The 27,391-nt window shown below is 37.8% G+C and overlaps 2 protein-coding genes and 1 pseudogene across 4 annotated transcripts in view; 2 read left to right on the top strand and 1 right to left on the bottom strand.

Moving 5' to 3' along the window:
* The window catches only part of VCAN (versican), a 289,285-nt gene that overhangs the window by 18,728 nt on the left and 243,166 nt on the right, over positions 1-27,391 (top strand). The window lies entirely within an intron of this gene.
* Positions 1-27,391, top strand: part of XRCC4 (X-ray repair cross complementing 4) — a 251,860-nt gene that overhangs the window by 177,290 nt on the left and 47,179 nt on the right. The window lies entirely within an intron of this gene.
* On the bottom strand, positions 23,883-25,022 carry LOC308500167 (seipin-like; annotated as a pseudogene). Its single transcript has one exon. The product of its transcript is annotated as a seipin-like (transcript).

Raw genomic sequence — 27,391 nt, 5'->3', positions numbered from 1 at the left:
CCTTCAGGAGACAGATGGTCAATTAGCGTAGAATGAGGTGAGAATTAGAATACATAGAATATGGATAAAGCATTCAAGAAGATTTGCTCTAAAATGGAGCAGAAGTGGAGAAGTAGCTAGAGAGGACTATAGGCTTAAGGGAGATTTTTGCTTGCTTCCTCGTTTAATGTAGGAGATAAGAGAATACATTTTTATGCTTTTGGTAATGATCAAGTCAAATAGAAAATGTGAGCTGACCAAGTCACTCAGCATTTCTTGGCCTTAGTTTTTCTCTATATAAAATGAGGGACTTAAGCAGATAAAAATTTTCTCGATTTACTTTATATGTAGGAAAACCCTGTACTATAGTGATTTAAGAGTGTAGATTCTGAAATCCAACTGCCTGGCTCTGTGTTTTAGCCTCACAACTCACTATCTATTAGATTTTGGATATCCCAATTAACCTTTCTATGCTTTGGTTTTCTTATCAATACAAAGGGCAAGCCAGGTATTGCCTACCTAGGTTTGTGAGAATTATGAGATAGTGCATATAAAATGCTTGGCACAGTGCTCAGCACATAAATAGCACTCAGTACATGTTAACTGTATTTTACTGTTTGTCATCATTATTTTTATCATCCCATCTCTAAGATGCTATCAGCTGTGAGTGAATCCCATTTTTTTTTTAATTAATTTTATTGGGGTGACAATTGTTAGTAAATTTACATAGATTTCAGGTGTACAATTCTGTATTACATCGTCTATAAATCCCATTGTGTGTTCACCACCCAGAGTCAGTTCTCCTTCCATCACCATATATTTGATCCCCTTTACCCTCATCACCCACCCCCCACCGCCTTACCCTCTGGTAACCACTAAATTATTGTCTGTGTCTATGAGTTTTTGTTTCTCATTTGTTTGTCTTGTTCTTTTTGGTTTATATACCACATATCAGTGAAATCATAGGGTTCTCTGCTTTTTCTGTCTGACTTGTTTCACTTAGCATTATTCTCTCGAGATCCATCCATGTTGTCACAAATGTTCCTATATCATCTTTCCTTAACGCCGAATAGTATTCCATTGTGTATATGTACCACAACTTCTTTATCCATTCATCTATCGAAGGACATTTTGGTTGTTTCCATGTCTTGGCCACCGTAAACAAAGCTGCAATGAACATTGGCGTACACGTGTCTCTATAGAGAAATGCTTTTATATTTTTGGGGTAGATACCCAGGAGAGCGATTGCTGGGTCATATGGTAATTCTATTCGTAATTTCTTGAGGAACCTCCACACTGCCTTCCATAGCGGCTGCACCAGTCTGCATTCCCACCAACAGTGTATGAGAGTTCCTTTTTCTCCACAGCCTCTCCAACACTTGTTACTATTTGTCTTGTTGATGAAAGCCATTCTGACTGGGGTGAGGTGATATCTCATTGTGGTTTTCATTTGCATTTCTCTGATGATTAGCGATGTGGAGCATTTTTTCATATGTCTATTTGCCATTTGTATATCCTCTTTGGAGAAATGTCTCTTCAGGTCCTCTGTCCATTTTTCAATTGGGTTGTTTGTTTTTTTGTTGTTGAGTTTCATGAGTTCCTTGTATATTTTGGATATTAGCCCCTTATCAGAGGAACTGTTTGCGAAAATCTTCTCCCATTCAGTTGGTTGCCTCATTATTTTGTCAATAGTTTCTTTTGCTGTGCAGAAGCTTTTCAGTTTCATATAATCCCATTTGTTTATTTTAGTTTTTACTTCCATTGCCTTTGGAGTCAAATTCATAAAATGCTCTTTGAACCCAAGGTCCATAAGTTTAGTACCTATGTTTTCTTCTATGCAGTTTATTGTGTCAGGTCTTATGCTTAAGTCTTTGATCCATTTTGAATTAATTTTGGTACATGGTGACAGATAGCAGTCCAGTTTCATTCTTTTGCACGTAGCTATCCAATTCTGCCAGCACCATTTATTGAAGAGGCTGTCTTTCGTCCATTGTATGTTTTTAGCTTCTTTGTCAAAAATTATCTGTCCATATTTATGTGGTTTTATTTCTGGGTTCTCAATTCTATTCCATTGGTCTATGTGTCTGTTTTTCCGCCAATACCATGCTGTTTTGATTATTGTAGCCCTGTAGTACAAGGAAAAATCAGGGAGTGTGATACCTCCAGTATTGTTCTTTTTTTTTAATATTGCTTTGGCTATTCGGGGCCTTTTGTGGTTCCAAACAAATCTGATGATTTTTTGTTCTATTTCTTTAAAAAATGCCATTGGGATTTTAATGGGGATTGCATTAAATATGTATATGGCTTTGGGTAATATGGCCATTTTAACTATGTTGATTCTTCCAATCCATGAGCACGGAATGTCTTTCCATTTCTTTGTGTCTTCTTCAATTTCTTTCAAAAATGTCTTATAGTTTTCAGCATATAAATCCTTCACATCCTTGGTTAAGTTTATTCCTAGGTATTTTATTCTTTTTGCTGCAATTGCAAAAGGAATTGTTTTTTCTATCTCTTTTTCTGAGATTTCATTGTTGGTATATAGGAAAGCAATGGACTTTTGTACGTTGATTTTGTAGCCAGCAACTTTACTATATTCATTGATTGTTTCTAATAGCTTTTTGGTGGAGTCTTTAGGGTTTTCTATGTATAGCATCATGTCATCTGCAAAGAGTGACAATTTAACTTCTTCATTCCCAATTTGGATGCCTTTTATTTCTTTCTCTTGCCTGATAGCTCTGGCGAGGACTTCCAACACTATGTTGAAAAGCAGAGGTGATAGGGGACAACCTTGTCGTGTTCCTGAACGTAGAGCAAAGGGCTTCAGCTTTTCACCATTAATTATGAGGTTAGCTGAGGGCTTGTCGTATATGGCCTTTATTATGTTGAGGTATTTTCCTTCTATACCAATTTTAGTAAGTGTTTTAATCATAAATGGATGTTGTATCTTATCAAATGCTTTTTCTGCATCAATTGATAGAATCATATGATTTTTGTCCTTTATTTTGTTTATGTGATGTATCACATTGATGGATTTGCGAATGTTGAACCATCCTTGTGCCCCGGGGATGAACCCCACTTGGTCGTGATGAATAATCTTTTTAATGCATTGTTGTATTCGATTTGCTAGAATTTTGTTTAGGATTTTAGCATCTGTATTCATCAGAGATATAGGTCTGTAGTTTTCTTTTTTTGTGTTGTCCTTACCAGGTTTTGGTATCAGGGTAATGTTGGCCTCATAAAATGAGTTAGGGAGTACTGACTCTTCTTCAATTTTTTGGAAGAGTTTGAGCAGGATTGGTATTAGATCCTCTTTGAAGGTTTGGTAGAATTCACTGGTGAAGCCATCTGGTCCAGGACTTTTGATTTTGGGAAGGTTTTTGATGACTGATTCAATTTCCTTACTGGTGATCGGCCTGTTAAGATTTTCCAGTTCTTCATGATTCAGCCTTGGAAGGCTATATGTTTCTAAGAACTTGTCCATTTCTTCTAAGTTATTAAATTTGGTGGCATATAGTCCTTCATAGTATTATTGGATAATCCTTTGTATTTCTGTGGTGTCCGTGATAACTTCCCCTTTTTCATTTCTGATTTTGTTAATTAGCGTCTTCTCTCTTTTTATCTTAGTGACTCTAGCCAAGGGTTTGTCGATTTTGTTAATCTTTTCAAAGAACCAGCTTTTTGTCACATTAATTTTTTCTATTGTCTTTTTGTTCTCTATTTCATTTAGTTCTGCTCTGATTTTTGTTATTTCCTTTCTTCTGCTGACCTTGGGTTTCGCTTGTTCTTCTTTTTCTAGTTTTTTAAGGTGTAACATGAGGTTATTTATTTGGGATTTTTCTTGTTTCTTGAGATAGGCCTGTAATGATATAAATTTCCCTCTTAAAACTGCTTTCGCGGCATCCCAAAAATTTTGGTAGGATGTATTTTCATTGTCATTTGTTTCTATGTATCTTTTGAGCTCTCCTCTAATTTCTTCTTTGACCCAGTCGTTCTTTAAAAGTATGTTGTTTAATCTCCATGTATTTGTGTTTTTTCCTGCTTTCTTTTTGCAGTTGATATCCAATTTCAAAGCTTTGTGATCAGAGAATATGCTTGGTATGATTTCAATCTTCTTAAATTTGCTGAGGCTGATTTTGTGTCCCAATATATGGTCTATCCTTGAGAATGTTCCATGTACACTAGAAAAGAATGTATAGTCTGATGTTTTAGGATGAAGTGCTCTATATATGTCAATTATGTCCAATTCATCTAATGTGTCATTTAGGGCTGCGATTTCGTTATTTATCTTCTGTTTGGATGATCTATCCATAGCTGTCAATGATGTATTTAAGTCCCCTAGTATAATTGTGTTTTGGTCAATTTCTCCCTTTAGTTCTGTTAGTAGTTGCTTGGTATATTTCGGTGCTCCCTGATTGGGGGCATAAATATTGATGACTGTTATGTCTTCTTCTTGTATAGTCCCCTTTACCATTATGAAGTGTCCATCTTTGTCTCTTGTTATCTTTTTCACCCTGAAGTCTGTTTCATCGGAAATCATTATGGCTACACCTGATTTTTTCTGGGTACCATTTGCTTGAAGTGTCAATTTCCACCCTTTCACTTTGAGTCTATGCTTGTCCTTGTAGCTGAGATGTGTCTCTTGTAGGCAGCATATGGTTGGGTTTAGTTTTTTGATCCAATCTGCTACTCTGTGTCTCTTTATTGGTGAGTTCAGTCCATTTACATTTAGGGTGATTATTGATATGTGAGGATTTCCTGTCATTCTGTCTTTAGTTTTCTGGTAAGGCTGTGTCTCCATTGTTTCTTTGCCTTTTTGTTGTTGTCTGTTATTTCTGTGTGGTAGTATTCTATGATGTTTCCCTCTGTTTCTTCTTTTATTACAGTATATATTTCAGATTTGGATGTTTTTTGAGTGGTTACCCTTGAGTTTATGTAAAAGAAAGTTTGATATTTAGAGTATTCCAGTTTCTTCAGTACGCTTACTTTCTCTATTCCCATATTCCAGTTCAGGCCTTTACGCTCCCCCTTTTTATGTTTCGGTTGCCACAAGTTGTCCCTGTTGATGGTGGTCTAATAGCCTCCTTTAGTATTTCTTGTAGTGCAGGTCGTGTATTAGAAAATTCCCTCAGCTTCTGGATGTCTGGAAAGGTCTTTATTCCTCCTTCATATCTAAAGGAGATCTTTGCTGGATATATTATTCTTGGCTCATGATTTCTCTCTTTCAATAGTTTGAATATTTGGTTCCATTCCCTCCTAGCTTGTAGAGTTTCTGCTGAAAAATCTGATGATAATCGAATGGGCTTTCCTTTGTAAGTTACCGTCTTCTTTTCCCTGGCTGCCTTGAGGATTCTTTCTTTATCATTGATTTTAGACAGCTTCAATACAATGTGCCTTGGTGAAGGCCTGTTGGGATTGAGGTAATTAGGTGTTCTATTTGCTTCTTGGATTCGAGGATCCAGTTCTGTCCACAAGTTTGGGAAGTTCTCATCGACAATTTGTTTGAATATATTCTCTGTTCCCTTCCCTCTTTCTTCTCCTTCTGGTATACCCATTATTCTTATATTGCTCTTTCTGATGGAGTCAGAAAGTTCTTGTAGAGTTCTTTCATTTCTTTTAAGTCTCAAGTCTCTTTCTTCTTCCCTCTGTGTACATTCCAGGTTCCTATCTTCGATGTCACTGATTCTTTCCTCCATCTGGTCAACTCTACTACCTAAGCTGGATATTTTATTGTTAATTTCTTCTATTGAGTTCTTAATCTCCAGAAATTCTATTTGGTTCTTTTTCAAGATTTCAATCTCTTTTGTAAAATGCTCATGGTGTTCTTTGATTGTGTTTCTGAGTTCATTAAACTGCCTTTCTGTGTTTTCTTGCATCTCGTTCAGTTTTTTCAGAATTGCGATCTTGAATTCTCTGTCATTTAAATCACAAAGGTCCATATCTCTAAGTTCCTTTTCTGGAGACTTTTCACTTTCTTTCTGAGCTATCTTGTTGCCTTGGTTATTCATGGCAATCACTGATTTACTATTTCTCTTCCTAGACATCTACAGGAGTGTCTTCTGCAACAGGTTGATAGGTATGCGAAGAGCTTTTGGAGTTCCAAAGCTCTTTCTGCACCAGATTCAGAGCCCGTTTGTTTCAGCAGTTCTGTTTACTCCTGCAGGGATCCGCCCAGATAGGTGGGGCCAGGGGCGGGGTGAGTTGTGAGAGGTGGCCCAGAGCAATGGCGGCGACCACCACCACAGCCAGTCCTGCTTACACAGCTCCCTCCCCTTTGCTGGAACTAGTTGAGCTGCAAATCTGTGTCTGCGGTCCACAGTTCTCAGAGCAGCAAATATTCTGTCCTTTGATCCGACACTGCTACTTTATCGCTTCTAGCACCGGGCAGGTGGGGGCGGGGCGAGCTCTGGGAGGGTAGGGAGGGGGCGGCTAGTCTCCGTGCCTAGGGCTTCCGTTCTCCACTCGGCAGTGAGGGCTTAAACCACCGATTTCAGCCCTTTTCCCTCAGTCTTTGCTCCGAGGTCTGCCGGGAGCGTTGGGTTCAGCGGTTTTATATGCTGCTCCCTCAGCCCTGTGGGCCGTAAGCGGAGCCCTAGCAGTCCGAGTCCTTCCCTCTCCCGCAGTTGCGGAAGATCCGGGCGCAGCGGGCTCCGAGCACTGAGCTAGGTCTGTGTCCTGTGCCCGCGCGGCTCCGTCTCCGCACTTCTCCTCTCCCTCCTCCCCCGCTCGCGCGATTCACCCACCTGGAGGTGAATTCAGTAGTCGGCCTCTTCGTCTTGCCTGTCTGCTGTGCAAGGAGTCCTTTGTGGAGTTATTGTTGTCCGATTCGTTGTAAATTCCAGGAGAGCGTTACAGAGGCTCACCTCACGCCGCCATTTTTTTTTTTTTTTTTTGAATCCCATATTTATAACACACATTCTTTTAGCTCTCTCCACATACTCTGTAGAGTATAGAGGGTGTAGAAATGTCTTCTGCGTTTTCTGTTATACTGTTATTAACAATGATCATTACTATGAATGAGCCTATAGGAAGTCTCATATTTAAAGCAGGATTCTTTGGAGGAAACAGTTTTCCTAATAAAAAATTATTCAACAAGTATTTGAATAAGGCCTGCTATTTGCCAGGCTTTGTTTGAAGTGACACAATAGTGAACAAAACAAAGTCCTAGTTCTCATAGAGCTGCAGTCATGGTCAAAAAAGAAAAATCTTAAACTCATCACAAATTTCAATTCCTTTTCAAAGTCCCACGGCATATGTATTTGAAAGTTCAGAAAAGCATGTTTAAAAATTATATATAAAAGAAAAAGAAAGATTTTTTTTGAAAGATACAAATGGAAGAAGAAGGGGAAGAAGGAAAAAGAAGGAAGGGAGGAAGGAAGGAAGGAGGAAGAAAGGAGGAAGGGAGGGAAGAAGGAAGGAAGGAAGGAAGGAAGGAAGGAAGGAAGGAAGGAAGGAAGGAAGGAAGGAAGTGAAGGAGGGAGAAAAGGGAACGGAGAAAGTTTCAGTATGGTAATATATAAAGGTTAAAAGTTTATTTTTCTGGTTGTCTGGGCTCCTGTGAATATCTGTCAAATCTTGGGAGGATGGGTGTTAACAATTATTTTTTATGATTTAAATTTGCTATCATTATTTTAGAAATCATCTTACTTTAATCCTAAGGTTATCTACTTAGTGGAGTTTGATAATATAGCATATGTAACTATTAGACTTAAATTAATCTCAGAATTCAGGCTCACATTTATTGAGTACTAGGCGCTCTACCATTTCTTTTCCTCAAGGAGCTAGCAGGTAAGACAGGTAGGTAAAAAGAAAATTTCTACATAATATGATGTTTCAAAATACAGATTATATACAGGTTACATATAGGAAAACAAGAGATTTTATTTAGCTCATTTAATTAACTGCTGACTCAAATGCATTTCTGAATTATCTTTTAAAAATATCTTTATTAAACATATAGCTAACATACAATATTATATTAGTTTCAGGGGTGCACCATAGTTATTCAACATTTATATACATAAAGAAGTGGTCACCATAAGTCCAGGAACCATCTAACACCATACAATACTATCACAATATTATTGACTGTATTCCCCATGCTGCACATTACATCCCCAGGACTTATTTGTTTTATATCTGGAAATCTGAACCTCTTATTCCCCTTCACCTTTTCCTTCCCTTTTTTTAATTTTTCAATTACAGTTGACATTCAATATCATTTTCTATTAATTTCAGGGCTACAGCACAGTGGTTAGACATTTATATAATTTAAGAAATGATCCCCCTGACTAATCTAGTACCCACCTGACACTATACATGGTTATTACCACATTATTGACTATATTCCCTATGCTTTACTTTGCATCCCCATGACTATTATGTAAATACCAATTTGTACTTATTAATGCCTTCACCTATTTCACCCTGCCCCCTAACACCTTCCCATCTATCACCTCAACAAATCTAGTACCCATCTGACAGCATACATAGTTATTGCAATATTATAGGCTATATCCCTTATGCTATACCCTACAACCTCATAACTACTTTGGGACAACCAATTTGTACTTCTTAATGCCTCCCCTTCTTTCACCTATACCCTAACCCCCCTCCCATTTGGCAACCATCAAAGTGTTTTCTGTATCTATGAGTTTGTTTCTGCTTTGTTTATTTTATTCTTTAGATTCCACATATAAGCGAAATCACATTGCATCTGTCTGACACTCCACTGAGCACATCACCCTCCAGGTCCAAACATGCCTCCACAGATGGCAAGAACCCATTCCATTCCCTGGCCAAGCAATAGCCTATTGTATATATGTAGCACCTACTTTTTATCCATTCATCCATCAACAGACGCCCAGGCCGCCTCCACATCTTGGCCATTGTAAACAATGCTGCACTGAGCATATGGAGGCACACGGCCCCTCGAAGTAGCATTTTGGGTTTCTTCGGATAAATATCTGGAAATGGGATTATTTGGTTTTTCTTTGTCTCTTGTTATAGCCTTTGTTTTGTCTGATATAAGTATTCCTATCCCACCTTTATTAGTTTTTTTCATTTCCTATTTCATGAAATATCTTTTTCCACCCCTTTACTTTCCATCTGTGTATATCTTTCAATCTGAAGTGATTCTCTTACAGGCAGAATACGTAAGGGTTTTCTTTTCTTATCCATTCAGCCCTCAGTCTTTTGATTGGAGCATTTAATACATTTACATTGAAATTAGATATATAATGAGATATGAAATTTGATATGATAGATATGTTGCCATTGCCATTTTATTATTCATAATTTTGATCTTTTTTTTCTCCCCATCTTAAAGAAGTCTCTCTAACATTCATTGTAATACTGGTTTGGTGCTGATAAACTCCTTTAGCTTTTTCTTGTCTGGGAAGCTCTTTATCTATCCTTCAATTTTAAATGGTAGCTTTGCTATCATTTAAATAGTCTATTAGAATAGTATTGGTTATATGCCCTTGCTTTCCATCACTGAATGTTTTCTGATACTCCCTTCTGACCTGCAAAGTTTCTGTTGAGAAATAAGCCGACAATCTTATAGGGATTTTCTTATAAGTTGCCAGTTGTCTTTCTCTTGCTGCATTTAGGATTCTCTCTTTGTCTTTAACCTTTGCCATTCTTATTATAATGTATCTTGGTGTGGGCCTATTTAGGTTCTTCTTGTTTGGGACTCTTTACACTTCCTGGATTTTTATATCTATTTCCTTTACCACGTTAGGAAAGTTTTCAGTCATTATTTCTTCAAATAGGTCCTCAACCCCTTGCTTTCTTTCTTCTCTTCCTGGTTCTCCTATGATGCAAATGCTGGTAGGCTTGCTGTTGTCCCAAAGGTCTCTTAAATTATCCTCATTTTTACTGGATTCTCTTTTTCTTTTTGCTGTTCCAATTGGGTGTTTTCTGCTACATTGTGATCTAAATCACTGATTCAATTCTCTGCTTCATCCAGTTTGCTGTTTGGGGGTCTGAAGGGGACTTCAAATCCCCTTTGGGGGACTGAAGGGGATTTACCCCAGCAGTTTCTTGTGCCTATTGAGAACTCCCTTTGGGTGTGCCTCTTGTGGAGCTAATTACACAGTACTCTGTGGTAGTCTGAAGCCAGCCTCCAAGTATGTTGATGCTGTGGCCTCTTGGGAGGGGCTCCAGGGTAGGCCCAGGTCACCCATGGCCTGTGACCAGCCAGGACTACCTGATAGGAGCTATAAAGTGATCCACGTTTATTCACTGCCTTTGTTAAACCTGGAGGTGTGTGGGAGAGGCCATGCTGAAAACTGGGGACGTCTATCACTAGTACCAGCCTGGAGCAGCTCTACAAATATCCAGATACCCTGAGGCCTGATGCCACCTGCTGCCTTCCTTAAGGTTCAGGCACTGATAAAACCTTGTTCTGTATTCAAGTTGGGTGAGTCAGGGTCTCAGGGAGTCACTATATTGGGATGTGTTATGGTCACCAAGTTAATGTAGATTCTGGTTTGGTGCCACTGCTGAGCCTGGAGCTACTTGGCAAAAGTCTCAACACACTGAAGCCAGTTGTTGCCCACCTTGAGCACATGGACTCCGATAGTTTTCTAAGAAAGAGTGCAATGCTGGTGGCTCTGGCTACTCAGCAAGTGTCTCCGGCATTGGAAGTTGACCCCAGTGGCATCAGCAGGGTGGAGCAAGCAGAGCTCACCAAGCTAATCAGATTCAGATTTGGAAGTGTATGGGGGAGGGCTCAACATAGGAAAGATGGTGCCCGCCTGCAGGCTGCACAGAAGAAGAGGACCCCACACAGGGAAAATGGTGACTGTTCTCCAATTCTCCTCCTGAAGCCACACACCTCAGTCTACCCCTTGTATGCCTCTGATGCCCTCTGAATCACCATCCCTCCGCCAGAGCCCAGGGTGAATGCCTGTGAGTGAATCTGTGCATGTGCTCCTTAAGAGGATGTCTGGGTTTCCTGCAGCCCTCTGTGCCACCCAGATGGTTGGACTCCCTACTATTTTTCCCAGCCAGATATTGTGGGGGCTCCTCTTCCTGACACCAGTACTCTGGACTGGGGAGCCTATTGTGTTGTTGGAGTCCCTTGCTCCTCTGGGTGGGGAACGTCCGAGGCTGAGAAATGCCTCTTGATTCTTAATCACCACATGGAGGTTTGGGGCCAGCCCGTTTCGCGTCTCCGCCCCTCCTACCAGTCTCAAGGTGTCTTCTTCTTTATAATCTTAGTTACAAAACTTCTCTTCAGCTAGACTTCAGATGCTTCTCCAGGTTGATTGTTCTGTAATTCAATTGTAATTTTTATGTGTTCACAGAAAGAATTTTGCAATGTATTTGTCTACTCCGTCATCTTGGATCTCCCTCAGTATACTTATGTTTCAGAGGCACTATTACAGCTTGTATTTTCAGTGAACCAAACTGAAATTTTCTTTTTGTTCAAGTCACCTGTAACTTTTAAAACTTTTGTTCATCCTTGCATTTATATTATTTTACTTAATTTTCTACTGTTTTTTTTTTTCATTTTTTTCTAAACTTTAATATTATTGTTATCCTATTCTACATTGCAAATAATTTATGATTACAGGGCTTCCAATCCAATGATTCATTCACTCTCAATTTTCAGGATATAATGGATCACTGATTTACTCTAAGAATCTTAAATGTATTACTTATTATGCTCCTATTTGGATTCCAAGCAATAAGGGAAACACTAATGTAGATAATCTAAACTATCAGAGAGTAATTCTTATTCTTCCTACTATTTTCTTTTCTTTCTTTTCTTTTTCTTTTTTCTTTTCTTTTTTTTTGGTTCACTTGGTACACTTAATTATGTTAGTATTGAAATGGAATGTATTAATTATCTAATCCAAAATATATGACCGTGTAGCATTTATAAATGTTTTATGGGACAAAATGCTTAATGCTTTAATTGAAAGCCCATTTCACCCAGTAATATTCATTTACTGGCCCGAGTTCTGCTTTCTGTGTCATGTTATATAAATTTTCTACATTAAAGCCACTCATGTAGAGTCATGTTCTACGTGCATACAACTTATGCATATTCAACATACATTCTCCATTCCCTCACCCACCATAAAAAGAGGCAAGAGAGAAAATAGGATAAAAGAACAATTTAAATAGTTCTGGACATTCTACTCAAATATATATCAGGGACTGTGTATGAAATGGAAAACATATATCTCTTTTCTCTCTACCTGTCTGAGTTCCCATTATCTTTCTATGACATAAACAGAATATTTCAAGATAAACCTTTTTCGTACAACATGGCCACTAAATACAAGGCAACTACTTTCATTTTCTGCTGCTTGATGAAAACAAATAGCCATTTATCAAAATAGGAGAGAAAACCCGTGATGCTGGACCAATTAAAATTTGTATATTATGCTTGAGTATAATATTTTCCTAAGGACTTTTCAGGATAATTTGATTTTCACCTTAAGACCTACATTAGAACCCAATCCCTAAATAAGATATCACTCCATTTAATATGGAGACTCTTTCATCCTTTGATTTTTTTTTCTTTTGCAAGCTAAAAGAGCCTAAGTTTATCAACAGTCCCCAAATATGACATGGTTTTTACATGGTCAGTCTCTTGGTTGCTTTTCGCTGAATGCATATAGTTTGCCAATTTTCCATTAAAATTGTGTCCCCAGAGCCTGCTTATATCTCACGTGTGGTGAGATCAGTACAAAGAATAATGGGACACCACATTTCTGTTAATGTGTGTGTTCCCTTGCTGTTTCACCTTTCTTTTATTTTTAGATATAACTAATTTTGTTTTGAAAACCTACTGAAAAAGATAAATATAATAGTCCTGACTTTCCCAATTCCAGTCATGTGGGCCACCATTTGGATTTGCGTCGTATCTGAGTTTCACCAGCTCCCTCCTCAGTTTTTGTCACTTCTTGGTAAAACTTGCACTATGAGTTATCTATTAAATCACTTCACTTTTTAAATTAAACATGCTTATTTAATGAAGAAACTACACTTTCATATCTTACATCAAAGCCAGTATCACTTAAAGGTAAATATAACATTTAATACAATATGAAATTAATGAATACAATAAAGTATAATATTGTTATCTGCGGATTCTGCACCTAAATATGGTTCTCTCTATAAAAGGACCTACTAGCCATCAGCTCTTTGAGAGAGGTATCACTGATTATATAGCTGTAGTAGCCACTGCTGCTCCTCAGTCAGAACACTTGCCATGTAACTGCCATTGAAGGGCAGACCATAGGGTAAGGAGTTAGATATGGATTTGAGAGTTAGGTGCTATGTGATTTGGGGTATGAAGTTTAAGCACTCTGAGGCTCAATATTCTAATTTCTAAAATGAGAATAGTCATACCCATCTCATTAAAATTAATGAGATGACAACTATAAGGTGCCAGGCACATGGTAAATGCTCATTATTGATTACTACTACTGTTCTTGTTTGTGTTCATTTTATCTCCCAGTGTCCAGCTGTCTAGGTTTGAATATAATTGTTTTCCAAGTCAAGTTAATCACTCGTGGTAAAGTTATACTGTAAATGCATTTGATTTATATTTTACTATGGTTAATAACTTATAACCAAATAATTTTTATCATCAGAAAATCCAGAATAATTAGAAAGTGGCCAAAGATGAATTTAGAAGTGTTATGTTAGGTAACTTTGGTACTTGTTTGCTGATACCATATACCCTGTACGTATTCAAATCATAAATATCATTCAGCACATATTTGCTGAGTACCTAGTATGATCTAGGCACCGAGGGTATGACAGTGAGCAAAAGAGCTGACATTGCATTATCGTCGTGGGAAACAAGCAGAAAAATAAATAAGCAAGGACATATCAAATAATAATAAAAAGATGTGCAGATAATAAAAAGACGGTGGTGTAAAAGATACTGAGTGATGAGCTGCTTCCTCTTTAATATAGAGTGGTCATGGGAGTTCTCTGTGAGGAATTGATATTTACAGGGACCATAATAAGCAGACCTCCCTACAAAGACTGTGAGAAAACAGGTCATGCAACGGCCCTCCGGTGACCCAAACCTGGCATATTAAACAATAGAAAGATGGCCCCTGTAGTGGTAAAGATAGTGAGTGGTATAAATATGTAGTCAGTGAATCGGATAGGGTAAGATCACACAGGGCTTTGAAGGTCAATATCCTTTAAGCTTTGTTCACAGTGTGGTGGTGGATTTTAAGGAGGGAAATGGCATGATCTGATGTTTGTTTTAAATGATCGCTATATCACTTTGTGGAAAATGAATGTGTAGTTGTGGTTGAGTGAAAAGAGAGTGATCAGTTAGGAGGTTATACTGCAGTCCCGGTAAATAAAAGTCAATGATGGCTTAGGCTGTTTGGGGAAATATTGAGGAGATCCTAGATCCTGGATATTGTAGTGTCAGTGTATTGTAGCAGTAAAGTTGCCAAGACTTGCTTGTAGATTTGACAGGGAAAGAGGGAAATCAAGAGGATTACTATGTTTTTGGCTTGAAGAACTAGGTGAGTGGTGCAGTTGCTTCAGACATGGGAAGGAAAAAGAAAGAAGCAGGTTTGCAGAACAAAAAAATGAAAAGTTGTGTTTGTGTTAGGTTAACTTTAAAATGCTTAGCAGACATCAAAGCAGAGATACCAAGATATATAACCCTGGAGTTCCTGGGAGAAGTGAGGTCTAAAGATAAAGATTTGAGAGTCCTAAACATTTGGGATTTATGGTTATGATCTTAAAGTGAGAACCGTTAGCATGGGTTGGTGTTTCTTTTCAGCAGTGCTTGAGTGGTTCCTAATGTGGAGCTTTAAACAGCAAGTACAGTAAAGGTAAAAAAAAGAAGCATTATTGTAGTGTCAGAGTTCCAGGTTTTATTCTTTAATAGATTGTAACATCTGTGGGAAAATGAATTCAGTCCATTTTTGATTATCTATTTTATGGATTATACCTGGATTTAATAGTCGAGTGGTTGCTTTCTGGGCTCTCAATTCATCTGAACAATTCTATTATGTGTTCCTGGAAACTTTAGTATGATATCAAAACTGAATTTTAAAATATATATAGTAGTGGGGGAAAAGTTCCAAAAAGACATAATTACTTTATTTAAATCACACTTTAAATTGAGCTGTTCTCTTCATGTATAATCACGGAATAAAAAGAATTTTGGGGGAGCCTTTTAAGTCATGGATTCTAACTTCACAGTCCAGCCAGGTAGAAAAAACAAAGATACATGAAACCATAATGGGCCAATTATTTGGGTGACTGTGATAGTCATTAGTTCTGTTCACTAAATATTTCCAGCTCTCTGCCTTCTTGGCACATAGTAAAATTGAACTTCGTAGTTATAGTTGAGTGAGTCTAGAAGGCTAGTTCTTACCAGCAAGTTTTGATTAAAAGTGTCAGGTGTAATTTTGGAGCCAGAGAACTTTCTTTCCTTTTGCTATAGTAACTGGCAATGTTGGTCCTGTCATCCTAGGTCCTCAAATGAGAACACCACAGAGTGGAGCTCTCAGGCATACCTGATGGACATATGGCACAAATGAGAAATTAAAGCTGTGTTGTTTCAAGCCACTGAGGTCTTGGTGTATTTGTTAACTGCAGTGTAACTTAACTTATTAAAACAGAGACATGTCCATTTACAGCATATCCTTAGTAACATCACACTGCTGTTTGAAAAGTAGTCACAAAGGAACAGTGATCAAAAGTTCAATACCACTGCCATGAAGTGAATATTGACACCTTTACTGTAAGCGAGCAGAGGTTCAGAATAAATCACTGTTTAGTTCTATTATTACAAACTTAGGAATATATAACATACTTCCAAATGTTACAATTTGGAAGTTTCATTTTCTCTCAGTGCCTATTTAATTGTATAATACAGCAACTTTAGGGCAACAACTATTCAACAATTTTACAAAGAAATTGATATCGTTTTTAATAAAGAAAAATATAGCATTTTCGTCTTTTTCTCAAGAAGGCAGTGGAAGTAGATTTTGTTATTCACTGAGCTATTTAACAAATGTTCTTTTATAAGCTCTTCTTGTGCCAGTCAAGACAAATGGAGTCCAATCCCCATCCAGAAGGTTAAGGGAGAAAACACTCAGATTTGACATCACTTCACCCCACCTAATGACTTCACTTTCCATTTGACTTGCTTGTTGTCTGGCTTAGTTATTCATTGAACCCAAAAAAATGTACTAACCAAATTAAAGCTGTAGTCATCTCTTCTACTAAGTAAGCGGAGATTAACCACAATGCAGATGATCCAGAAACTAATAGAGTAATTTTTAGTCATAGAATTTTTGAGGTGGGAATAGAGTAAGATAGTCCTTTCCATTCCTTTATCAAATACTTAATGGCATCTTTATACATTGTTTACTTTAAACTGGCATGGAATGTTGCCAAATGAAGCATGGTAGGAGGGGGCTTTTTTTCATGGTCATTGTCTATGCCCATTGTCTATCTCCTCACGATTTCTTGGTATGTCCTCTTTCCTGGACTTTGTTTGGTGTAGTATTTGCCTACACTACACTGATAGTATCTATAGGGAAAAAATTCTGGTATTCCACCCTAATGTTTGCAGAGAATTTCCTCTGTACCTTATTAATTGCAAACTAAATATTCTACTCAAAAGGACATCCTACTATCCTGGTATAGTTCTAAGAATATCAGCAAAGATGTTGGTGACTCGGGTTCCAGTTTCAACTGTGCAATTTACTGAACGATATGCCTTGTTTAACATCTTTCAAATCTGTCTCCTCCTTTCCGTGTCCCTGTTACTGCCTGGTTTATATAGCTTCCTTCCAGAGTGATCCTTTTAAGATGTGAATCACTTCAAATCTTTTAATGAGTCCTTATAGTTTTCAGGATAAAGTTCAAACCTCTTAGCTTAGTACACAGAGTCTTTCATGAGCTGCCCCTTACCTGACTCTCTAGCCCTGAGGTTGTGAACTCGCAGCCTGTTAGCAAAACTCAGCTCACATATGTGTTTGTTCTGGTCTGTACCGTGTTTTCTTAAAAATTTGGTACCGACATTAATTTAAAAATTGAGAGATTTCTGGCTTCTCCTGAAATTATAAGATTATCCCCTCATATGGTAGCAATTGGCTATACTGACTGAACAGTGAGTATATGTCTTTAGAGAGGACATGCATTCTTTAATTTAGCACAGTCCTCACCCACAAAGTTTCACTCATTTATGTCACTTGTGGGCATTTGAATTTTCACCTTTCTCTGGCCTCCTCTCCAGCCACTTTTTGATGTTTCTCCTTTATATCACTGAATTATACCAAGTTTTCCTAAAGTTTTATGCTTACCCTTGCTTGGATGCCCTCCTGCCTTTCCATTTCTTTATCTCACTGATCCATCCATTACCTTCAAAGTACAATTCAATTGTTGCCTTCTTCAGAAAACTCACCCAACCTTCCTTTCTCATGTGCCTGCACCACCTCATTCTCCCGTAGCCATCTACCACTTTGTACAGTATTTGTTGATTTATTTGTTGGTATTCCCCACTAGGATCCCCACTAGGATGTGAACTCCTTGGGGACAGAGGCAACATATAGCTTGTCTTTGTATTATAGTTTAGGCTCTAAGGAGCCACTGCTGCCCTCAGTATTATTATCTATAAAATGAATTAGATAATCTCTATGTTCTTTTATTTGAAAATGTGCTCTATACGCTTCATTTTGGGGAATCTAGGGTCAGAGGTTGCTCTGCATAGATTTTAACAAAAGGTCAGATACATACTAAACAAAACTTAAAGATACTAAAGCATGTGGTGCCCTAAAGTGCCAAGTTAACAAAGGTATTCTCCTTCAAAGGGAACTAAATGCTTTGATTAGTCGTTTCTATATAGAAGCTGACTGAGGGATCATTGTCCTAAGACAGCAGAATGCTAATCCATTCATCAATCTGATGACATTTAACAGAAAGGAATTATTGATGCTTCAAAGAGGACCTTTAATAGCGACCTACTTGACATCATAAGGAAGATGAGAAAATATGTCAGAAAGAAATAGAATCTCAATCAAATGCTAGAAATGGGGTTAGTTACCATTTAAAAAGCAGAATAGAAAATGAATACCTACTGCCATTGTCCCCAGTCTGAGGAGTGGTGATCATCAAAGTCAGTTGGCATGACAATGAATGCCTTAAAACCATTTGACACAGAAATTCTGCCTCCAGGAATTTATCCTAAGGAAATAACCATGAATGTACACAGAGATCTGAATGTTGTTTGTAGTAGGGAAAAAAAAAGAAATCTGGGGTGGCTGGTTAGCTCAGTTGGTTAGAGTGTGGTGCTGAGAACACCAAGTTTGCTGGTTCGATTCCCACATGGGCCACTGTGAGTTGTGCCCTCCTTAAAAAAAAAAAAAAAAGAAAGAAAGAAAAGGAAGTAATTTAATTGTCCAATATTAGGAATTTGTTTAAGTCAATTATTTTAAAATAGAACTTCTTACTTAGAGTATAGGGTTCTGCAGGAATGTGTTGATAACCATCTCAGAAGAATTCTGCACTTCATTACTACTTCTACCAGAATAATTTCATGTTGAATCAAGAGCTGGGAGCCTGTGGTCTTCTAACTTCATTGGTTTTTCTGCTGTCCACCCACGTTGTAAAATGGATAGTCATAATTTTCATTTCTCTCACTTGTGTCTACCTAGGTAGAGCATCTATTATTGTGTTATTTCTTTTTTTCTGTAAGTGAAAACTGTTTTTTTTTTAAACGCCAGTGGTCAAAATTTCTCTACTGAGAAAAATTGGCACAAACTAGGACATTCAAACAGGTCCTAAAACTGTCATATGACTCATTGTGTTGATTTATACAATTAGAGTTTGTTTTGTAATATACTTTATTCCACTAATTCATTAAATGTGTATATGTTCGCGCAGATTTATAATTTGGTATTGAACACAATTGACCTCAAATAATTCTTACAGTTTGCCTTTACTTTTGGCACCTAAAAGGTAGACATTAGATACATGTTCCATCTGCCCCACCTTCCTTCTCAGACATGAATGTTCTTGGGAAATACTCTGTCTTAGTTGGAATTCAGGATCTTAACTCATCTCTGAGTTATCCTGCTATGATCATATTGACACCCCCCAAAATGTAATGGTTTTGTGTCATATTTTTTACATATATATATGTATGTCAGTACTTTCCCATGGTTCTTTTTTGTTTTAATGTTGGGAAATGAAAATTGGGTGGCCACTTAAGCTTGAAGACTCTGAAGAAATAACGTGAGGTAATGTGTTTCAAATAAAGGAAAATGGGAAGATTCAGAAACATTAGTTACTCCCCCAAAATCCTATACAACCCACAGCCCCCAAAAAAGTGAATAAATAAAAGGTGAATAATTCATAAAGACAAGCAATCAGAATAAATAAGTGAATGGCACTTTTTATTTAAGGTGAAGGTGATATCGTTTATTATTGATGATCCTATTCATGAAAAAAAACTAGAAATGAGGGGGCTTTATAGAGATTCTTTATGAACCATTTCCCCAAAGAATCCTAATGTTTTAATTAATTAAAATGCAAACCTTTCAGGATTCTAGCTTATAAAGAACATTTTGTTTAAAATAATTATTACTTAAACTGAAATCATTTATACAGTTGTTTTAACTAAAATAATTTCTTTGAACTACCACATGTAGTAGATTTGGGGTAAATTTTGAAATATTTTTAAATGTCATAGTTTTGCAACCTCTTTTCTGATTTAGTAATTCTAATTGTTTTAATACATTAAGGCTGCTGTTCATTTACTGTGGGACTCAACAGACCTCATGGATATAAAAAGGGAATCAGATTTGTAAACAATCAATTTAATAACTTGAACTTATATACAAATATATTTTTTCATGATTAAACCTTTGATATAATATATCAAAGTGTTTCCAGTGAAGCGTTTAAAGCTAGGAATGACTGTGCCAAGCTAAGTTTTATTATTGAAATATTCTTATGACACTTCTTGGTTAAAATTTTAAGTTAAATACCCATAGTATATACTTTTAGAATAGTAGCACTACCTGATTTTATTTTTCAGATACTATTTGAGAAATAATATTTTATTTGTATATAAAAGTGTACAACTTTTAAAGCATACACACACACACTATTTCGTTTTTACTCAAAGCCTGTAAGAGTGGGAGATGGAAGATTATTCAGAAATGAGCATAGTGAAGTTAGTGACATAACCAAAATTTCCTGACTATGCACAGGCCTGGATTCTGCTGCATGTCCAGCATTATTTCCACTAATCTTGTAGCCTCTATGAATGAATGTGTACCCTAGAATTTCTTACAGCTTAATAAAAGCAGGTTGCAATATTGAACATTCATTCAATGGCAATTAATAAAAATCAGAGCAGAAAATAGTAAATACTTTTCTATTGGTACATAAACATCCTGAAGGGTTACATATAAACTGTTAATTATGGTTACCTCTGCTGCAGGTGGGGGTTGAAATTGGGGGTATATGTCAATATCTCAGGGGATTTTAGCCATTTCTGAAGTATAGTCTAAATATAGTCATGTATGGCTTTTAGAATTGAAAATAAAATAATTTTGAAAACCGTAAAGTGCGTATGGGTGGATTCTGGGAGTATTTTCTGGGAGTATTTGGACTATACCAGGAAGGAGAAAGGATGATAGAGACATATTTGGCATAGTCGGTACCATTTTGTGAATAAAAGAGGTCATTGCGCTGTCTTTGGAATCTCTACGTGATATTTTTTTATAGTTTGTTTTGACCTACTGGTTGACAGAAACAAAGGAATTGAAAGTCAGCATCTTTTCACTCATTCTAATTTTTTCATTGTTTTGGGAAATACTCAGTAATCAGAGAAACTGGCTCTGGTGCTATATTGCACAGCAGATTGATATCAATCAAAGGGGGGCCGTTTGTTTCATCATGATAGCCTTGATAAATTAAAAGTAATGAATTCAGTTGAAAACCACAAGTATGTTCTTGTAATTCTACATCATATAATGTTTTTTGGTCCTGTTGGTAATTCCTTTGGGCTTTGTTCAGAGGGGTGGAGGCGTGGGCTGTGACTACCTCTGCTTTCACTCCACCCGCTTGGGATGTGGCATCTGATTTACGAAAACGAAAAACATGACGTTTCATAGGAGCTTGTTATTTCTTTTTTCAAAGTTCGTTTGAATCAGAAGTGGGATTAGTCAAAGATATCCCCTGCCCTTGGGGTATGTTCCTTAGAAAAGCCAGAGGATCCAGCCCTTAATTCCTGGTTCGTAAGATAATATCCATAGTTGGGTGAGGTTCTAGAGATGGAATAATCTGGCACAGTGCATCTCTGACTGAAATCTAAATCTAACTCGTGGGACTGGTGGACTATGAATTGGTCTGTCTGTGTGAATTTCAATTTCCTTTTTAAACTAACCAACTTCTTGTCGGAAATATCTAAATGAGCTCCCTGTTAAACTTCTCTGACCTTTCTGACTCATGCATTTGCTTTCCTGTCTGACAGCTTGTCATCTTTATTCTGTGCCCAGAGCAACCAACCGTGGTCCTCACCCTCTCTTAGTGGCTCTCTGAAGTGATTCCCCAAGCTGTAGTCTTTATCATACAGGAAACTATCTTCATTTGAGATAACAATAAATAATAGCAACAAGACCAGCGGCCACTGTTTATCCAGCACCTACTATGTAGGTTTCCACCAATATACCACCGTGTTTACATGGATTGTCTAATTAAACACTAATTAAACACTAAAACACTAAACAAGAGAAAATAAACAACCAAAGAACTATCAGTTCAGACCTCTCATTACAGGATAGATTCTAGTCTAGTCCTTACAACAATCTTCTAGTCCTTACAACAATCTAGCAAGGTAAATCTTACTATCCTCACTAGACACAGAAAGAAGCAGATAACAGGGAACTTTCTCAAGCTAGCTTTCCCACGAACACATGACAAAGTAAGGAGTTAGCTCCATGTCTAAGTAGTATACTCCAAAACAGGCCTGCCTGATAGCAAATCACTCTGTAGTGGAAACAGACAGTGATGTTCCATTGAACACGTTGCTATTAAAATCAGTTCTATGAATCAAGAATCACGGTGTCTTGCTAATTTTGATGTTTGCTGTAAATTAAACAGATAGGAGTTAAATTATTGAAAAAAACCAGTTGCTATTATTTTTCTTGATATGTTTCTGCTTCAAAGACTACATATATTCAATGGTGTTTTCAGATATGTATCTAATATTTTTCAGATATTGTCTGATATTCTGCTAGCCACATGACTGTTCTATTTTAGAAATGGTTCAGAGAAATTGTGTACCACTGGCCTCTGTTCTTCAATAACTACAACAATGTTAACACATAATCACTGGTTTGGAAAGGGGGAATGACTTCTGTTCAGTCAAAATCATATCAGTTAAAATACAGGCTTTAGAATCATTAACTTTACTACCTACTATTTTGACCTTAGACAAATTATTTTATATCACTAAACTTTATATTCCTTGTCCATTAAAGAATGTAATGAGAGGTCTGAACTGATAGTTCTTTGGTTGTTTATTTTCTCTTGTTTAGTGTTTTAGTGTTTAATTAGACAATCCATGTAAACACTTAGCATAGTACATGTCATATGGCAATAAATGTTTCTTTTTACTGTTAATGTAATTTTTATTTGAAATTAACTTTTAAATTGGTAGTTATATAGCATAGTGTCTTAACACACTTAACACACTTAATAAAAATTTATTGATGTAGATCAAAAAACATTGTAAAGTTTTGATGAAAGTTTGTTTTTTATTCTTAGCTAGATTTCAAGTACATACTAATGTGTGTATATCTCTTGAAACCCCTATAAAAGGACTGACTTTCTAATAATTTCTTAGTGGCTACTGAAAATGGAAATAAGAACAGATCCATTGTTTGGGACTTTCATCATGTGAAAATATGTTTTCCTGTTGCTGCTTAGATTCGATGAGAATAAAAATTATTGAACATCATTATTCCAGTAACATGAACTGTCTCCTTGGTCCCAAATGCCAAACACCTAAGCATTGTGTCGTTGTTACTGGGAATCCTAAGGTGAAAGGGAACAAATAGAGGGTTGTGTGTCAGTCAGGGTTCTCCAGAGAAACAGACCAGGAGAGATGTGTGTTTCTGTGTGTGTACATATATACATACACATATTCATTCATACCTATGTACGTGTGTGTGTATGGTGTGGTCAAAAACTACGGTGAATGTTTAAATAAAAAAAATTATTACAGGGTGGGGGGTGGAAGATGAAGGTAAGGGGGATCAAATATATGGTGATGGAAGGGGAACTGACTCTGGGTGGTGAACACACAATGGGATTTATAGATGATGTAATACAGAATTGTACACCTGAAATCTATGTAATTTTACTAACAATTGTCACCCCAATAAATTTAAAAAATTATTACAGTAAAAGACACATGGTCATTGATCCCCCTCAAAATACACCCCTCTCTTTGAACACACTTATCCCTTCGTTCTTGCCACTTTCTGAAGCAGTTCTGAAAGTCCTGTTTCATGAGTGTCTTTAGTTGTGCAGTTGTTGATGCTTCGATGTCCTGAATCATTCTGACTTTGGGGAAGAGCCAGAAGTCACAGGGTGCCAGATGCAGTGAATAAGGTGGATGAGGACACACTGTGATGCCTTTATTTGCCAGGAATTGTCATATCCGAAGCGATGCGTGACATGGAGCCTTTCCGTTGTGGTCACAACATAAGGTGAATGCTGCTGTCAAGTGCCATCCAATGGAAAGACAGTGATCTTCAATATGGGAAGTGGTGCGTCGAACCTTAGTAACAGTGTGTGACAACTTTCAGCTTGTTTAGTGCAGTCAGTCGGATGTGAGCTATGGTTCAGAGAAGGTAGGTTTTCAAGTGTGGCATAAATCATCCTCCATCATCACAACACTCCGTGTTACACGTCGCTTTAGAAGCAGACAACTTGGCCTCTGTCAGGCAACATGTCAGCAGAGCTGCACCTTCCCAGGAGCCTGAACCATCACTGGCCTCTGGCTCTAGCTCTTCTCTCCGCTCAGGCGCTGCTGATCTGGTTTCTCCTCCTCAGCCAGCTGGCCCTGTGCGCTGGAGGGATCTTCAGGGCTCTCACCATCCTCTTAGGTCTGACAGCTGGGTTGAATCGTCCTGACCTAGCTGACTGGCAGAGATCCTTCCCTGGCCTTCCTCCTCAGAACTGTCTCTTTTTCGGATGTTTACCTGCAATGCAAAGTGGTGTCACGGCCAGATGCCTTTCCACACCTACTGCATGTAGCTGAAGAAGAGTAGTATGACACTGAGGAAGCCGAAGTTGCTGGCAACCCCTATGAGGGCACAGCTCATTGGAACATTGTGCAGCAGGTACCTGAGCCCAGAGACGTGGGCAGGGAAGCTGGATGCACTTGCTTTGGACCTCGATATTCGCTCCGGTAGAGGACACATACGACTTCTCTCTGTAGTCCGGATACAGGTCCACCTCCAGGAGCCACTTCTTCTCTGCAAAGCTGAACAGCAGGTGGCTGGAGGCATCTGGTGCAGGTCTTAGCGGTAATGCAGCAGACAGAGCATGAAGAAATGGAAAGGATTTAGCCGCCTCTTGTGTAGCATGAAATGGTGACCAACAACAGTCCCAAATTTTGATTCCTGGGGGACTCTGGCAGCTCAAGCTCTAAGGCAATTTAGTCCACACATCAACACCCAATCATGTCCACCCATAACTAGGAACACATTGGCAACAGGAAAGGAGCAGAGTAAGGAGGTGGAGGAGTCACCGCAGGGCCTGTAGTAGAAATGCGTGGGGCTGAGGTGGCTGCCTGTCAGTGTGTGGGAATAGTAGAAGGAGCCACAGAGACAGACAGACGCCTAGGTCAGGAGGAAGATGCTACAGAAGAGTACTCCAGACTGCAGCGGCAGCTTGTGGGCACAGCCTGCCAAAAGATGGCCCACTTCCTGGGCCCAAGGCATGGCAAGGACTGGTGTGTAGTTGACCATGGCAGGGAGTGTGGAGGGTCTGGCCCTGGGCTCAGGCCTTGAGTTCCTAACTGTTTTGTCACCTGGACACCATCCCTGGCCATGGGATGAAGCAGTTGGAGGTTCCTCTTCTTTGTCTGATTTTTTGCTCTGCTCTTAGCATGCCTCTTTTCCCCTAGCTTCTTCTTTTTGGTCTGTCGTTTCTGTAGACATCTCACTGATGTAACTCGCTGTCCCTGGATCTTGCACTCCAGTCATTTGTCGCTAGAACACAAAGTGGTGAAATAGAAGCTGATACCTGTAGCTCATCACATTTTCCTGGATATGGGGAATGTAGGAGCTCTTGGGAAGGTAAAGCCATTTGAAAAATAAAGTCATCCATAATCTCAGAAGACAGCTCCAGTGTTAGCGATCAACCCCTGAGTCTAGAAGCTGACGTCCTCCCCCCCTCCCCCCAATCCAGGTGGAGGCACAGAGGAGGCTATAGCCAAGGATCATGAGTCAGGGGTACTCCAGCAAGCACTGCTGGGCAGGCTCTGGTCACTTGGATACTGTGAGGCCATCTAGGTTTCCACAGCTTGAGGAATGGAAGCTCCCTTTGGAGCAGAAAAAGAAGACTGAGGTCAATGTCCCATGCTGTTCCTCCCGGGCTGTTCCTTGGTCACCTCCTGGTCTCCCTAGGAGTTGGATAAGCCCAAAATTTGTGTTTCCTGGGGGAACTGGGACTTGTTCTGCTCCCATTTCCCCCTCAAGCTCATATCTAGAATTTTTAGGCCGAGGAAATTGGCTAAGGATATTGCCAAGGAATAATAATGCACATTTTTGATGATTCCTCTCCTGCCCTCTTTTCACAGTTCTAGTCAACATATTCTTAGATAGGAGATTGGAAAAGAAAGTCATACATATTGAGAAGATCTGTAGTAGACTTGGTGTTCTGACTATTGATAAGGTGTCAGACACAGCGTGAGGGAAAAAAAAATCTTTAGTGTAAAATCGTTGTCTAAAGCTTATCTATATGACAGGGAAATCTGTATTTTCAAACAATAGATAGCCCAAGGTCCTAGGGAAACAAAGGCATGATAGCGCAGCTCTCTGCCTTATTCCATAAATATTCATCTGAATGGCTGAAAAATAAAGTTGAGTTAAATTTTATTAACGTTGATGTTTGATTATTTCACCATGACAATTCACAGTACCATTTGATAACGCAGTTTTCTTTGCTCATGTTACAAATGATGCAGAACAGAAGTGCAAACAGATATCTAGAAATAGAATAATAAAATCCTCATGATACATTTTCATCCATATAATATTCAGAAGACTGTGGATTGCTATCAATATTTTAACCATCTGTATTATGTTAAATCCCTCTTTAGGATGTTTAATTTTCTTATTTGCTATATTTTAAATGAATGAAATAATGCAATGTTATATAAAGTGTTTACAGTTTACAAGTTACTTCCAAATACATTCTCTAATGTAATACATTTTGTTCACCTTTTCAAAAAATAGTTTTGGTTTTGTTAATTTTCTTTATTGTTATCTTGTCTTTGATTTCTGTTCAAATAATTATTATTTCTTCTGCTTCCTTTAAGCTTATATGTCTCTTCTTTGTCTAGTTTTCTCAGAGGGAAGCTTAGGTTATTGATTCTAGATCTTCTTTTCAAATGCATGCATCCAAGGCTATACATTTTCCTCTACATACTGCTTTTGCTGTATTCCACAAAATTTGGTAACTTGTATTTGCATTTTCATTTTCTTCAAAATATTTTTAAATTTCTCTCGAGATTTTTTATTTGACCTATGTGTTTAGAAATGTGCAATTTATCACCAAATGTTTTAGGATTTTAATAGCTATAGAATTTCTGTTATTTATTTCTAGTTTACTTTTATTGTGGTTTAAGAATACATTGTGTGTTTGATTTCTATTCTTTTAAAAGTATTAAGGTCTGTTTCATCGACTAGTATGTGGTCTATCTTTGTGAATGTTTTATGTGAGCTTGAGAAGAATGTGTATCCTGCTGTTAGAGGAGGATTTTATAACTGTCAGTTAAGTCAAGGTGATTGATAATGTTATTTAGGTGCACTGTATCTTTACTGATTTTCTGACTGCTTGATCTATCAGTTATTCAGGGAAAAATATTAAAATACCAAATCTAATAGTGGATTTATCTATTTCGTTTTTCAATTCTATCAAGTTTTTCCATGTATTTTGACATTGTTATTAGTCGCAAACATGCTTAAGATTGTTGTCTTCTTGTCTATTATAGTTTTTTTTGGTTTTTGTCTGAAAATGTCACTATTTCTTCTTCAATCTTGAAGTATAATTTCGCTGGATATAGAATTTTAGGTTGGTAGGTTTCTTCAACACTTTAAATATTTCATACCACTTTCCTCTTATTTGCATGGTTTCCAATGAGAAGTCCACTGTA

Source organism: Rhinolophus hipposideros (genome assembly GCF_964194185.1).
Source record: "Rhinolophus hipposideros genome assembly, chromosome: 7".
Classification (NCBI taxonomy): domain Eukaryota; kingdom Metazoa; phylum Chordata; class Mammalia; order Chiroptera; family Rhinolophidae; genus Rhinolophus; species Rhinolophus hipposideros.
This window is presented reverse-complemented; position numbering and strand designations above follow the sequence as displayed.